We start from the raw sequence: 17,195 nt of genomic DNA, 5'->3' as shown, positions 1-17,195 counted from the left end.
TATATATATATATATATATATATATATATATAAGAAACCCCTCTCTGCATTTCCCCATACAATATAAAAATATGTAGAATGGGATATTTGGATTTACACGGTGGGCAAATGTTAATATGCAGCAATTTGTGATTTTCAAACCAAGTGCTCCATATTTATGGACACGTTTGAGCCTCTTCCAAAAATCATTATAGTTTTCGTAATTGTAATGCAAATGCACCACAATAAAATCGTATTGAGAGACAGAGGGGGCATCTTGTGAACAATTAACTAGTTTCAAACAGCACAGCCAGTAGACAGCAGTGTTGTCACAAAATATTAATATGAAATAATTGATATACCAATCTATACGTTTTCTATTATATTACAGTCATTTTTGTCTAAAACGTAATTATTTTTCAATACTGCAATACATATTTTTCCTCTAGGGATTGCAGGCAGTGGTTGTTGTGGTTTGTTTGGCCATCATATCATTGACGTCATTCACTTCTGGAGAAAGTGCAGGTTTTCACTTGTTTCCGCCCTCTTTGGCCAATCGGATAACGCCTACTTCCAACGAACCCGCCCCTTGTCGCTTCTGATTGGCTATTCTCGTGTGCCATTACCCTTCATCCGCTTGTCCCTTTTTTCAGGGAGCAAGGTAACGCTATTCTCGAGGAGAAGGGGAAAGCGTAATTTTATTAATACCTACTGGAGGCAAGATAGCGGCATGAATAGTGAATTTTTTTTGGTCATTTTCTTTCAAGTCGAACAAACGAAGAAGGACGAGGAGGTACGAGAAGGGAACGACAAAGTCAACGCGAAGCAACAGGTACGTGAAGGGGCCGCAGGTGCGTTTGCTGTCTTGAGTTTCGGTTGTCAAACTGTCACCCGGTTGCCTACTCTTCCTCTAGGGCTTGATTTAAACAATATTATTTTTGTTCAATTTACTTCACAGTTTTACACGTATATTTGCTTCAGTAATGAGCTTCATTATTGTTATTTGTTTTTAAGTTTCGACTTTCGCGATTTCCAAACAGTGGCTGATTTACGCTAACGACGTTAGCTGACATCGAGCTAACTGTATATTAAAACACCTTATTTTTACATGTTAAGCTATTTTTATGCTTCATTTAAAATTATTGTGGTTTTGGTAACGCAACGATTATAAAGAATATAATACAAAGCATATAAATACATACAAGTTCACACCTATTGAATTTCCAAACTTTTAACTGGATATTGTATCATTTTCCTGTGTTCTTATTAGGACAAACTAATATGTAACTAATAATAATGAGCTTTTTCTTGGCAGATTTAGTCATTATTGGTAAAAAAAAAAAAAAAAAAAGATAATTTTTGATTGAACATTACTCTCTGGTTCTTGAAGGTACCAACAGTAGTCCTAGGGTGTCCAAAGTGCGGCCCGGGGGTCATTGGCGGCCCGCAGCTAATTGTTTACCGGCCCGCCACACATTCTGGAAATGCTATTGCAAAAATAAAAAAAACATTAAAAAAAGTGGAATGAGGTGAAATCTAACTAGAAAAAGTTGCAATGTTGACACAAAGCTGCCATGCAGGCTGTTTTTTTTCTTTTGTCTATCTTTATTTTTCTTTTTTTGCCATTAGTCAAAAAAAAATTCAATAATCAATCTTAGAATGAATTATTGACTTATTCAAGGCTCCAATTATTTCAAATATTTCCCTTTAAAATGTTTTATGTGGAAAATATTGCACAAAATATTCCGTGGTTGCCATACAAAAACATCAACATTTTCTTTGACAAAAGAGCATAAAACAAACAAAATACTAGTTCAAACGTAAAATCGACAGATATATCTGAAGTTGATCTCGTAACTTAAGTGTTGAAAGTAAAAAAAATAACATAAAAATGTATCACTTTATGAGTGGGGCACCTTTTGGATCCCAACTATATTTAATGGGATTTTATTTATCTTTTAACTGTGATTACTCAAAAATAATAATGAATTAAAATCAATGGTGTCCTGCATTATTGCTCTTTTTAAGGCTCTAAGTACTTCACATCAAACATTGCTTTCTGAATGTTTTGGGCAGTGGGGGAAATACTGCATATTTCAGTTTTATTATAAAAAAACTAAGTTGTCTTTGACAGAAAAGACATAAAACCTTTTTTTTTTTTTTTTAACTTTATACCAACCTGAAGTTGATATACTGTAGAGATTTACTGTAAGCGTTAAATAAAAATAAATAAATAATAATTTGACTTGTTTTTAACATTTTGATGACTTAGACCCTTTATGGTCCCCGGGAGCCCTAAAGGTAAAAAAAAAAAAAAAAAATCCATATATTTTGTTATGGTTTGAAAATGAAAAATATCAAAATGGCCCCCGCATGCTTTAATTTTTCCGTGTTTGGCCCTCATTGGAAAAAGTTTGGACACCCCTGTCCTATAGTGTCCATTAGCCTACTGTTCTACCTTTTTAAGGACATAAAGATGCCCCTGTTTTATGCCTGCACATAATACCTTGTTGTTGGTATGTTATTGTGGGAGCAACTCAGTGTACTTCCTCCACCTCATCACCTTGTCTCAAATTGAGCCTTGTGCTTGAATTATGCACTGGGGAGGCCTTTCAACCTAATGACGGGGACTATGTTTTATTTAAAGTGAGAACAAAAGGCACCGTGGCCTATGAATGGGTAGCTTTGGGGGAAACCAGACACTGGTGTTTTGTTCTTGGGGGCCTGAAACGTAAGCACTCATGCGGTGGGTACCTCCCTCGTTCGTATGGTGGGACCAGCACACTGGCCTCACTGTTCCAGCCCTCTGCGGGGAGGCTATAACTCGGAGACTGCTGACCTGGACCGACCTGGACGCGAGGTCCTCTTGAAATAATTGTATGTCAGCGATATGTGCGTGTCAATATATATTACCGCTCCGTGTTGACATGTAAACAATGTTAGGGCTGCATCTATCGATTATTTTCGCTATCGAGTAATCTATCGATTCATTTGATAAAACACACTTCATAGTCTAAATGCGGAAAATTGTTGAAATAAACAATTATTTTTCAGCTTGCCATGATTCTTATTCTCTTCTTCGGATAAATGCAGATATGGCTACAACGATTAATTTGATGAGAAAAAATATTTGATTTGTATTAGGTTGCTTAGATTAATCGTTGGATTGTAACTAATACAAATCAATAAAATCAGGACCGCTTGGAGTGCACGGAACTTTAAATACGTGGACATAATTTCCTCTCGGCCGCTGCTAAAGAGAGCACATGAGAGTGATGGTGTGTGGGTGCCATGATCTGTGTAGCAGCAAACATTTAAAAAATGAAAAAATGTTAGTTTTATTAAATGCACACATGTTAAAAATGCCATTTCAATGTTGGCGATGTATATTTATTTATTTGAAAAAAGAATAATGATTATTAGAGATGTTCGATAATGATATTCCGATATTGTCCAACTCTTAATTACCGATTCCGATATCAACCGATACCGATATGTACAGTCGTGGAATTAACACATTATTATGCCTAATTTTGTTGTAATGCCCCGCTGGATGCATTAAACAATGTAACAAGGTTTTCCAAAATAAATCAACTCAAGTTATGGAAACAAATGCGTACATGGCACTGCCATATTTATTATTGAAGTCACAAAGTGCATTATTTTTTTTAACATGCCTCAAAACAGCAGCTTGGAATTTGGGAGCATGAGGAGGTTGAGGTGGGCGGGGTTGGGGGGGCGGGGTTGAGGTGGGGGGGGGTGTATATTGTAGTGTCCCGGAAGAATCAATGCTGCAAGGGGTTCTGGGTATTTGTTCTGTTGTGTTACGGTGCGGATGTTCTCCCGAAATGTGTTTGTCATTCTTGTTTGGTGTGGGTTCACAGTGTGGCGCATATTTGTAACAGTGTTAAAGTTATTTATACGGTCACCCTCAGTGTGACCTGTATGGCTGTTGATCAAGTATGCGTTGCATTCACTTGTGTGTGTGAGAAAAGCCGTAAATATCATGTGATTGGGCCGGCACGCAAAGGGCAGTGCCTTTAAGGTTTATTGGCGCTCTGTACTTCTCCCTACGTCCGTGTACCACTCCGTACAGCGGCGTTTTAAGAAGTCATAAATTTTACTTTTTGAAACCGATACTGATAATTTCCGAAATCACATTTTAAAGCATTTATCGGCCGATAATATCGGCAGTCCGATATTATCGGACATCTCTAATGATTATGGCATATAGAAAATTGTTGTTTATTTCAAAAATGTTTTCCTGAAATACGCATTGAGGTAGTAAAGTGTTTTCTCCGATTACTCAATTAATCAAACCAACTAACCAACAGATTACTCGATTACTAAAATAATTGACAGCTGCAGCCCTAAGTGAACTTCATCAACATTGAAATTGTACTTTTACCATGTGTGCATTAATGAAAATAATAATTACAAATATATATCTGCTGTTAATGCTACACAGATCACGCACCCACACACCACCAATTTTTGTGTGCACTCTTTTGCAGTGGCTGTGCAGAAACTATGTCCGCATACTTAAAGTACCCCATGCAGTCTGGATTTTATCAAATTGTATTAGTTAACGTTATTTTACAATTCATCGAAGCAACACAATCTAAATCAAAGTTTTTTTCTAATCAAATGAATCAATTAATTGTTGGAGCCCTAAACAATCGAGTAACAACCTCAAAACCTGTCTGATTTTTTTTTTATTTTGACCTAAGTTGTGTGTAAAATTAAACCCGCTTGCACTGTTTGGCAAAAACGCCTGAACACGCTAATTTGTGCACAATAAAGCCGGCGTTATATAAAAAAAAGTACTAAAAGTTTCTCATTCGGAATTCGTATAAGTTGTATTATTTTCCACGAATGATTACAAAAACAAGGAAAACAAATAAATGATAAATGGGTTATACTTGTATAGCGCTTTTCTACCTTCAAGGTACTCAAAGCGCTTTGACAGTATTTCCACATTCACCCATTCACACACACATTCACACACTGATAGCGGGAGCTGCCATGCAAGGCACTAACCAGCAGCCATCAGGAGCAAGGGTGAAGTGTCTTGCCCAAGGACACAACGGACGTGACTAGGATGGTAGAAGGAGGGGATTGAACCCCATTAACCAGCAACCCTCCGATTGCTGGCACGGCCACTCGACCAACCTCGCCACGCCATGTGTTATTCATCTAACTGTTGTTTGTATTTTTTTGGTTTATTTACATAAACATTTAGATTGATCAGAATATTGTTGAAGAGATAAACTTTCCATAGCGTACATCATTATTGTCTTAATACAGGACTGAATTAACAGCGCCTCTGCAGGTTGCAGCCGAGTATTGCACTCCATTGTATGTCTACTCCTTTAATACTAATTAACAATAAATTCCACACAATAAATGTATTGATTATCAAGCCCATCCCTTTTTTAAAATTTGTATTCATTTTATTTGAAAGCGATCTTAAGGTAGCCAACATTTTTTAAACATAACCAGCAAAGAGACCACCATTTTTGTGTGTTTGTTTGCCCGTCTGCTAGTTAGCTAGTGAGTAGGCTACTACCTGGTCGGGAAATTATGTACCATTTACTGCATAATAATGTGGACATGTTTGTACTTTTTACATCATCAAGCTAGCTAGCTGTGTTTTTGTGCTTGCTGGACGTAATAATGACCTCTCTCAATCACAAATCATTGTCAAATACACATTTGTTTGTCATTTTTATATGAGCGTTTTATGTTGTTGAAAATTTTAAGGTTTTTAATGGTACTTGAGTGCACAGGACTAAAATTGTGTCTCTTTCTCGTATTTCGATAACAAGTTGACCTTATTATTGAAACTTGGTTGTTTTGTTGAACCACTTCTAACCTATTTTGAATGGTCATGCAACGGGTGGATGCTTGTTAATCTAGCCAAACTGTAAAAATGCGGGCCACAAACACATTAACTTTTTCTTGCATTGGGTGGCGTTTGTGTGTTTACCTGGAAGATAAATGAAGAAAGGAAGCTGGAAACAAAAAGAAGGGCAGGTCTATGAGACACAAAAGCCTTCAGTCACACACTTAAATATGCCTCTGGTGTTGAAACACGATCTGTTTCTTTTTGTCGCCCTCTAAGGACACAAAAACGTGTGTGTAAGGTATTATTGATGATCTGCTCAGAGTCATTGTGTTAAGTAAAAATCACCTTTATTATTCAATCCACCATGTTTGTGTTCATATGCCTATTTATATGCTAGCAGGCTACTTCCTAGTAATAGAATTGTACCCTAATGTAAAAAACATTAATTGTAAGGGTGCTGAAAAAAATGTATTCACCTCCGAATCGTTTCATAATTTTCCGAAGTCCATTTTTTTAGAACACATTTTTAAAAAGCCGTTTTTAGCCCATTTTCATGCTTACTTACTGCGCTTATTACACCATACGTCTGCAGCCATAAAGACCTTTTGTTTTTAATTTGTACTTGTTTGGCGTTTGTTTGTGTATTTTACATTTTTATACCAAATAATATTTTGAGAGAATCGGTGTGAATTGAAAATTGACAAAACACAAAATCTAGTTAAATCCTAGTTAACTACAAAGATGTAGGTGATTCAGAATAGACGGGTGGGACTTAACTGTTTCTATTCCAAGGTCAGGGGAACATTTTCATTCAGATTTTACGGTAAAACATTTTGAAGGTCCATTTTTTTTGTCTGTCCATTTGTTAGCGAGCAGGCTACTTTGTATTTCACTGAAAAAGTTTCTGGTAATTCAAAACAGACTGACGGGACTCAACCATTTACAATAGGCTGTTGGGGAGAACATTTTCATTCTGAATCTACGGTAAAAAAATCTTGAAGCTCTATTATTTGTCTGTCTCTCCGTTTGTTATCCATCAAGCTACTTTCTAGTTCACCGAAAAAGATGTTGGTCGTTTGAATTAGAATGACAGGACTCAGCCATTTACATTCCGGATTCAAGGGGAACATTTCCATTCTACGCCGAAAAATTCTGAAGCTCAATTTTTATTTGTTTGTACATTTGTTAGCTAGCAGGCTACTTTGTAGTTGATAGAGAACGACGTAAGTTGTTAGAAATAGACAGACGCAACTTAACCGTTCTGGAGCAAAGGGTGGAACAGTTCCACACTTACTCATTAAATATATTTAACAAAAGCAGAAAAACATCATTGAGTAATGTATTTGTGTTTAACAGGTGGTTTCCTGGTTCAGAGAGGCTGGTCTAAGATGACAGGAACGTAACAATGTTCCCATGGAGATTTTAAATGGCAAAAAAAAGAAAATAAATTCCTCGAACTGAGTTGAAAGTTTTTGGTCCTGATTTGTATTTCTTTGAAATCAGTGTGCAATAGCTGCAAACGTACACAAACACATTATGTATTAAAGCTTCTGTTCAACAGCGGAAACTAACTCTTATAGTGTGCTTGTTTTGACTTGGCGTGTTTACATTCTTGCTGTGACCTTTAACTCACAGCTTCCCTTCGCGAGGATGAACCAACTGGTTTGGCTTTAATGGGTTTAGCGTTAAAGTTCAAGCTGGTGCAGCTGTAATGATTTTTTTTTCTGTCAGACAAAACATTAGGTGGAAAATGAAATGCATGTAGATGCTTTTGCATATCAACGTAGGTAATTAATTAGTTATAAGTCTGAATTGTGTCACTTTAAAGTCAAGTGTAGGTGCAACCAGAGCCACGTTCACACTGTAAGGTCGGATTTCCAATTCAGATTTTTTGGGTTAAAGCTGATCTCTTTTTTGGCCGTTCACATTACAAAAAAAATGCAATTTCTAATGTGAATGCAATCTGACATGTATGCGCACATGACGACGTCATGACGTCCCTCGCACTGCAATCTTTATGAAATTCCAGTCCGTCTCAGTACTGGCGCATTTGTGGCAATTTCAAGAATATTGTGCTACCAAATTCAACAACCGAATTATTGCACATAGAAGATTAAGAAGGAAGAGGACAAGTATTTTTGCTCTGGCAGTTTTATGGGATATTTTGCTTCGACATTTGCTTGAGACAGGAGTGGTGGAACTTTCACGTGCGTTCCTAAAACATTTTATTTTCACCTGTTTTCTGCTCCGTCATCAACCATTTATTTTGTAACCGTCTAGTTTGGTGAATAATTCTGACGCTTATTGCTTTTTGATGACGTTCTGTTTGGATGAATGCGATCTGAGCACGGGAGCTTTCAAATTGAAGATTAATCGCATATACTGTATTTTCTGGACTATAGAGCGTACCGGGATGTAAGCCGCACCCAAAAATGATTTGTTCTATATACAGTATTAGCCGCACCGGACTATAAGCCGCAGATATATACGTTGCAAAATGAGTTATTCACACAGTAAGATCCTGTAAATGTTTATTTACACACCTTTAATTGTTCCCAAACAGTGTCTGTAACATGGCAGTAAAACGGCTGATCAAACAAAACGGAAGTCTTCGTCATGGACCCACTAGCTGCGGAAGCTAGCTTTCTAATCGGCTGAACAGACTCCATGGTGACATCTTGGTAAGTTTACTGAGGAATTTGGGAAACTGAAACAATACAAAAATAATTATATTGTAAGTTAATAATACTAACGCAGACATTTGTAAATATGTTAGCTAATGCTAACAACGCTAGCATCATTACATTACGATAGCATGTACAAATGTGCATGAAAACACTCCTACAGACACCACACATGGGATGGTTTAGTACGTATAAACAGTTTAAGTTATACTGTAAAGCTTACTAACGTTGCTTGGAGTGATGAATGAAAAATCCATAGAAGTAGAAACGCCAGTTGGGAAAAAAAAAGCACTGCGGACAAATGGAAATGGAAGGACACTGCGGCACCTGCAGTGAGCGAAGTCGTCCAAAAGATGGCCACATAGCACAAACAATAAAACATCCTCTTATTGTTTTTTTAAATAAAATTATTTATATTATGGCCGCCAGCGAAGAAAAATGCATAAATTAGTCGCTCCGTCTTACAAGCCACAGGGTTCAAAATGTAGGAGAAATGTAGCGGCTTATAGTCCTATAGTATATCCTATTTATTTCCACAAACGAAAGAGGCCTGGGTCGGATATGAAAAATTAGGAATTGCACTGTTCACACTGATTACAAAAAATCCAATAGAGGTCGCATGTGAGCAAAAAAAATCTGAATTGACCTGCAGTATGAACGAGGCCAGTGATTATTTGTTACGAATATCTTTTACACCTGAAAGCAATTCATTCATTTCTAAAAGGTCAAAGGGGTCCTGATCTATATAAAGGAACTTTGACTATGTTTTTTTGCAGTAGCTCCATAAAAAGAGCATTGGGCTCCTGTCGTAGAGGATTACGTTTTTAGAGAGACAGACTGCTCCTGTCACACATACAGCATCATTTTGGACCGGCATTTTGCAGTAAGTCATGAGGGTCCTAATTTATATCAAGGATTTTTGACTGTTTTTATGTAATAGGTCTTTACAAACAGCAGAGTGCTCCTGTCCTGTCACATACAGTAGAGGACATTGACTTGTGTTTTTTGCAGTTGGTTCTTTAAAACAGCAGCGTGCTCCTGAGATACAGTATCAATAATCTTTGACTTGTGTTCTTTTTGCAGTAGGTTATCAAAAACAGTAGAGTGCTCTTGTCATTATCTTGTCCTGTAAGTCTTAAAAATACTTAAAGGGGTCATATTCAGATTTTCTTCTACATTCAAAACACTTTCTTGTGGTGTACATAGTATGCAATGGTGGTTCTTTGGTAAAAATGTTGCATTCTGACCGTCTCTTCAGGTTGCACCATTTCGTGGTTGGTCTTATTTACGTGGCTCCATTTCGACAGCGCCTTCTCCTTGTCATCCATGTTGTAGTTTTTAGCGCTTCCATAGCAAGTCTACACACCGATATGAGTTCGAACTATACGCTACTTTGTATTTGAATTGGCAACAGCGGAGGATGCATGTGCATGTACGAGCCAGTCTTCCCCACAAGAAGTGGATAGAGAAAAAGAAGGAGCTTTTTGACTACACCGTCGTACTACAATGGCGGACTCACGCGAAGCACTTCAGGTGTATTGCTACCATATATAGGATGTCACAATTGGGAAAAATGTCACAAATGGGGCAAATTCCAAACGGCTCGTTTGGAGGAAGTATGAAGAAAGGCGAGATTGTTTTATAAATATCTCCGCCATGTCTCATGACTTGTGCAGATCCCAAATACACAACAGCAGATACCAATTGGTAAGAAAAGTTGGTTTTGCAAAATAGGTCCCCATTATAGTGCACCTGTCACAAAGACCATCTTTGACTTGCGTTGACCAAGTACAAAACGGAAGTCAAAGACTAAAAAAAATCAGAGGTGCCCTTTTATATAAAGAATCTTTGACTATGTTTCTTTTGCGGTAGGTCTGTAAAAACAGCAGTGTGCCCCACATAGAGTCCTTGTGTTGTATGCACTAGGTCCTTAAACAAACAGCTCATCTATCAATTGTGCTGTCAGTGTTTTAAATCTTTGTCTTTTTGCACTATTTTTAGCAGCTTTGTCACTAAATAGTTTTTTGTCAAGGAAGTACCTGATGGGGCAGGTGACTCATTGCTTGGGGAAGGACGACACGTTAGGAGCCATTGCAGTATGATGCAGCAGTTTTCTTACCGATTTTGCTGAAGCATATCAACAGTCCAATTTTTAATCAGATGTTTGCTGAAAACTTGAGCCAAGTGAGCAAAAGTCCATCAAACATCACAGCTGTAAATGTTCAGACTTGCAAACCTGATTATGTCACCACCCTGCTCCTTGGCAACCATCGTCCTTGGAAAGGTTGTAAAAGGTCTCTGCTTTTGAATGACATCACTTTAGGGACTTGTTTCCACCGACCGATAAGCACATTAAGGTGTGTGAGGTATACAGTAGTTGACAGTATCAGGAAGCAAGAGAGAGTTTTAATGATAAACATGGGGATTAATAAGTGATTGGACATGATCTATTTCTTGTTTAGTTAAGGTCTAAAACTGTCTGGAAATGCGGCGTTGCCACAGAAATGCTATGTTTTATCATCACAAAGAGGGTAAGGCCTAAAATTCCATACAATTAATAGAATAACAAAAATGTTATCAGTAATTACAACGGTTTATCTTTTGTTTAAAATCCTACTTAGTTTAAAAAGGATGCGCCATTAAGCCCAATAGGCCTAAAACTGATGTTAAAATAATTTTGCCTATTGTTCACAATCATTATTAGAGACATGATGATGGATGTGTTTTCTTTTGCATTCTAACTATTAAATAAATGCGGTCAAAAGTCCGCTTACAATGGAGCCTCGGGGAGCCGTTATAAATGCCTATAAATCCCCTAAAAAACCTCCATTAGGGTTGTATATATATATGATATGTAATGTGGTGACGGGCACATTTATAATAACATTTAATATTTACATATTTTGATCATTTTAAACATACCCGGCGCATTATTTTCAAAAACGCATCACAACGTTTGCTTTTTTTTTCCTTCATCGCTGATTATTACTCACTGCAGATTTTATGAAAGCCAACAAACATAATAAAATGTCACTTACTGTGCAACGTCTTTTGTCATTAGGATGCCGACTGATAGAATTTTGTTATAGTCCTGTTTAGGTGAAGAATGTTGCATAATCCTCGCAAACAAACATGGTGTGTGTGTGGGGGGGACCAAGCGTCTTTTCGTGTCGTCCTCGCCAGTTTCGGGTCTTAAATGGCTGTCAAAGTGTACCAACTGTTTGGAATACGTCGTCATCCTTCTACTTTCCAGGTGAGAGGTATGATTTATGATCTAAAATAAACTTCCAGGAAGCAAAGAAGGAACCCATTGATCTAAAACTGTACAGATGTGGAAAAACCTGCTCTCCATCTAACTAATTAAAAATCAGGGCTGTCAAAATGAACGCATTGACTCATGTGATTAATCACAAAAAAGATTATCGCATTAACCACGACCCCACTTAGATTAATCAGGGAATTTATTTTGACCGTACAAGCTCTTTTACCTTAATCGCTATACGGTCAGTGATCAGATCAACGCATACGTCAGTACAAAAATGAGTGAGGAGACGCCGACAGGTGTGCCCACTAGCAAATTTCACTCCAAAATACAGCCGGAAAGAACTTTAGATAAAACTGTTACTAAGTTTTGGGCAAATAAATGAATGACATGCATTCAAGTAAAAACAATTAAAAACGTTCTTGGATGTCATTCTGGCAATAAAATTGCATTTCTGTACAAATATTGTGGTCTTTTCTTAAGCAAATTTTGAATATGAAAGTACTAACCTGTGATTAATCATGATTATTCCAAATTATAAAATGTTGTTACTGGTAATCTGATGAAGAAAAAAAAATTGATATCCCTATTAAAAATGTTATCTTTGCTAATATTTGCTAGTATTGCACATTTTATGGAACATATAGACTGCTTTAATTTCATGTACTTAAAGTTGCCTAATACATTGTAATTATAGGAAATATTGATCAGTTTTAGGGTTGACATCAACGTCTTTATTAACCTTACAGCAATGTTTTAAGTAACAATCAATGAAAATAATTTTACCAATGTTACTATTAACATTTAGAAATACAATAAGTCACTTAATTTCTATTTACAATTCTAAAAACAAAGGCATGTTACACAAAAGAAGCTAAAGACTATAAATCTAAAACGCCTTTTTTTCTTTGATTTTAATTACAAGTGATGGATAAGAAGTTGATGCTAGCATCTCACTGCTTTAAATGCAACACCGCTCACTTTACTTTCTGTGTGTATTCTGTTCACCTTCTCTACAATCCCTTTTACAGTAGATGCTGGTATGACAACGGTTCAAATTCCACATTTTTGTGCTTCTCAAGAGGTCTATTTTTCCCAGAAATGATGATCAAATTCTACAAAGTTAGGGGCTTATTGCAAAGAATGTTTACATTTGGTGAGATTTATGTCAGCATGGTTCAGCCATGTGATAACGGGGCTGTAAGTTGACGTAAATCTGTTTTGAGTACAATGATTTAGGTGACTTTTGGTGGGTTTTTCCTTCCACGTCCTGTCTGTCATGTCTGCTTGGTATGTGATATACACCCAAACTGTGTTTATTATGCTACAACCTGTCACTACGAGACTGTGACTTATTGTCAGACCCTCCCTCTATTGTCCAATGGAGACCCCTCTCCTGTCCCTATGCGTCAGATAGACATGATCAAGACAAATGGAAGCCACAGGTTATCACTCAAACACCGCCCCCCCAAAAAAACACAATCCGGCATCCCCATTACCCTCCAGTGTGTATGGTTATGTGTGTGTCTGTCTGTTGTGTTATTTGACAGCACCACACCTACACTTGTGTTCCGAGCAGTAGGACTGTCACTGTGATACGTTGGTGTCGTATGGCAGCAAGTAAGTGTTTGTATGCGTTACTTTTTTTTTTAGATACTATTTCCCCTAAGGAAATAATAGAAATAATCACTTCTATGGTCAGCCATTATAACTAGGGGTGTCCCGGTCCGATTTTGTTATCGGTCTGAAACCAGCAAAAAACAACTATCAAATTAAAAGAACTTGCATGGAGAATAGAAACTCTCCGATACAAGCAGTCTTGCAGCGCATTTACTTGTGCAAAGTTAGAGAGCCAATTAACATCTAAGGACTACGTTTACACTGCAGGCCAAAGTGGCCCAAATCAGATTTTTTTCAAAATCAGATTTTTTCCAGCTGACCGTTTAAACTACAAGTAAAAAGCAATCTTTATCAGACTCTAGTGTAAATGCGCACAGGCCTCAATGTGGCCCCAATATGGCCGTGACAACACTTGCTAGCGCAGTTCGATAAAGTGAAAACAAAGAAAGTTGACCGGATTCCGTAAATGAACAAGGAAGTAGCTACTACTACTACTACTACTACTACTACTACAAAATAAGTCGCTAAACCTTAAAAAATCCTTCTTTTTTTTTTTACCTTGAAAATAAATAAAAGTAATATAATGTATGAATGGCTATATATATATATATATATATATATATATATATATATATATATATATATATATATATATATATATATATATATATATATATATATATATATATATATATATATGGTTTTAATCTTTTTATGGCTGATGGGAGGCACGGACATCGGCGTAAATCAACATTAACTTTATTTTTCAGCTCACAAGTAAGCAAATACGCCACAGCGCTATTTCTTCGGAATCAAAATGTATATATTTATATATTACATATAGCCTCATTTTTATGCACTATTGACTAGTGACGCACCGAAAATTCCGCCGTCAAAAGAAGAGTTTGCTCACCAAAACCAGATGTTGTGATGAAGTATCCACTTCCACTGGTGACATATTTCCAATGGAGGTCGAATATGCTAACTGTGGTACGGATACCACTAGTGGTACACGGGCTCCATCTAGTGGTACGCCAAAGAATCCATCCATTCATTTTCTACCGCTTGTCCCTTTTGTGGTCGCGGGGATTGGAGCCTATCGCAGCTGCACTCGGGCAGAAGGTGGGGTACACCAAATCGCCACCTCGTTGCAGGGCCAACACAGCTAGACAGACAACATTCACACAATAGGGCAAATTTTGTGTTGCCAATCAACCTATCCCCAGGTGAATGTCTTTGGAGGTAGGAGGAAACCAGAGTATCCGGAGAGAACCAAGAGTTTTCTGAGGTGGTACTTGGTGAAAAAGTTTGAGAACCACAGTGCCAAGCTATTTAAAGAAAACATTGACATTTTAGCTTTGTGTTGTTGTTGATAAAGCCAAAAGTTGTTAGTGTTATATTTAACAATATATCTTATAATTAAAATTTGCAACTTAATATAAGATACATTTTTTAAACCGAAAGAAAATGGATGGGATGGATGACAAGAACATCACTGGCTAGCTTATATTACCATTTGTGGTTTAACAGAACATATATCGTTTTGAAATGTCTATATTTTTCACAATTGCTTATCATATTGGATAAAAATTTCTCGTCAGTCTGAGGATTTTGTTGTTTGTTGACTCACACTGTCTTGTCCACACGTACACAAAAGCAGTCCAAGAGAAGCAACTAACAATTTGCAGTCATGTTGTTGTTACAATATAGAATATACGTTCAATGATGGCTAACGTTGGCAGCTAAACTTAATGTTTCTACATTATCACGATTCCACTTTTATATATAGAGTATACCAGCTGTGAACATTTACATGTTTTATATTGATTTGTTCAGGTTAGACTGTGTCAGTCAGCTCGAACTGCTGGGATGTACAGAGTAGGCTAAATATTGATTTTAAGGATTCGAAGAAAGTAGGTCAAATCCAACATTGTGGATACAAATTAAAAGAGTAAACCTGTAACAGGCCTCAGTGCGAATCTGTTGTTGACTCGGGCTGCGGCCATGTCTGCACTTCTTTTGCAATTCAAATAAGCTAGCTCACGCCCTCCACCCCTCCACAGGGCAGTGTAATGTGAATCTGGACTGCTCTTTTATGCTTCTTTAAAGCGTCTAAAAGGCAGGATTAGAGACATGTCTGTTTTCTCATGAAGACATTTCAACCAGGCGGTGACCTACTTTCTCATCCTTTTTGATCTTTTATAGTTCTTTTGTTCTGCTGAAGACATGACTTCACCAAATGCTGCTATTGCAACATTTCACCGTGTGAATTACTCTTTACTTTTCAACGTATTAGCTAGGATATTGTAAACAGGAATTTATGCTGCCAATGCCAATACCGATCACATGTAATAACTCTACATTTTTCAATGTATTTATGGTGAGTGCTATTGACAGTTTAACAATATCAACCAAATATTTAAAATGGTTCCTTATTTGTTATTACATGCAATTGTTTGAGCAAAACAAAGCAAAATCAAAAACCACTATCTATCACTCTTTTAGATCCTTTTTCCTTTCAAAGTCCTCCTGTGTCCTAGAAATAATTCCCTAAATTTGTAAACATGAACAAAAACAAAAGGATTTTAAGAAAATAAAAATATTTACCTAATCACTCTAGTATTGATCAGATGCTACTGATATAATCTTTGGTTTCGACACCACAAAATTATGGATCGCTCCACCCTCATTACTTGCTCTACACTTCTGTGTGCGACAATGTTGACGCATCAACAGTTGAAAGCTGTCATATTCTCTCTCTAGACTCTTTTTAATCTACTTGTTAATTTCTGCTTTAACGCAGTTCCATCAACACTTCTTAATCTTGACGATGGAAGTATTTCTTGGTGTTGGTTGTAGCCTGCTCCTGCTTGCTTACAGTGTAACATGTTTAGCACCATCCTGATACTTGATAATGATACTTAAGACACTAAGAAATGCAGTTTATTTGCTGTAAAGGAGCTTATTATTATTACCTTAGGTGAGTCTCTCCACACCGTGTATGGAGAGACACATTTAGCTGCTAGCTAGTCAACCGGGTGACTCAAAATAAACACAATAATAGCCAGAGGGGATCGGCATTAAAAGGCGTTAATTGGCAATGGCAATCACATGATTGATACTGGCTGATTGATCAGCACTTTGCTATTAACCTCTGATTTCCACATCCTTTTGTTGGAAGCATTTGTGTGCCAACTTAAGACACAGTGTAATTTAATATGAAAGTGCCTTAACAATTGATATATAATACTGCTAAACCTTTCAACCCACTCCAATCTACAAATCAGGCCGATAAGGCGTCGTCGTCGTAAAACTCTCTCTTGGCATCTAATTATCTTGGCACTTGTTTGGGCACAATAAGGCGTTGCGTATTTTATTGCGTTGCGTAATTGGTACTGAAGCAATCAGTCTGCCCTTATGACATAAGAGAGCCTTATAATGTAATGTCAGCGTGACAAATATGCCTGCTTTTTGTTGTTTTATAGGCCACATTACACCTATGAAAGATTCATATACAGTTTATTCACTTTCTACTGCTTTAGATTGCACTGATAGCAGTTGTCGTCACACTGTGGAACTTGAACAATGGAAAATAATTGAAATAGAAAAATATGTGTACAAGTGTAAAAGAAGCTAACTATTCATTTTGAATAGGCTTGGGTTCAGAACAAATTTTGCTGGGTATATTATCCCACAAATGATTGCCAATAAACTATATTATTGTCAGCATTATTTTGAGAACAAAGTAATGTAATGTAGTCAGAATATATAATAATAATAATAATAATTAGTGCTGTCAAAT

The 17,195-nt window shown here is 36.9% G+C and overlaps 1 protein-coding gene across 2 annotated transcripts in view; it reads left to right on the top strand.

Annotated features, from left to right (window-relative positions):
• Window positions 1–604: 604 nt before the first annotated feature.
• Window positions 605–17,195, top strand: part of shroom1 (shroom family member 1) — a 46,906-nt gene continuing 30,315 nt past the window's right edge. The window contains exons 1-2 of one of the 2 annotated variants that reach the window (XM_062048738.1): window positions 605–811; window positions 8,391–8,508. The gene's annotated coding sequence lies outside the window, so the exon portion shown is untranslated. The remainder of the gene's footprint in view (window positions 812–8,390; window positions 8,509–17,195) is intronic. The other variant, XM_062048739.1, reaches the window with a different exon arrangement.

Source organism: Entelurus aequoreus, linkage group LG05 (assembly GCF_033978785.1).
Source record: "Entelurus aequoreus isolate RoL-2023_Sb linkage group LG05, RoL_Eaeq_v1.1, whole genome shotgun sequence".
NCBI classification, from domain to species: domain Eukaryota; kingdom Metazoa; phylum Chordata; class Actinopteri; order Syngnathiformes; family Syngnathidae; genus Entelurus; species Entelurus aequoreus.
This window is presented reverse-complemented; position numbering and strand designations above follow the sequence as displayed.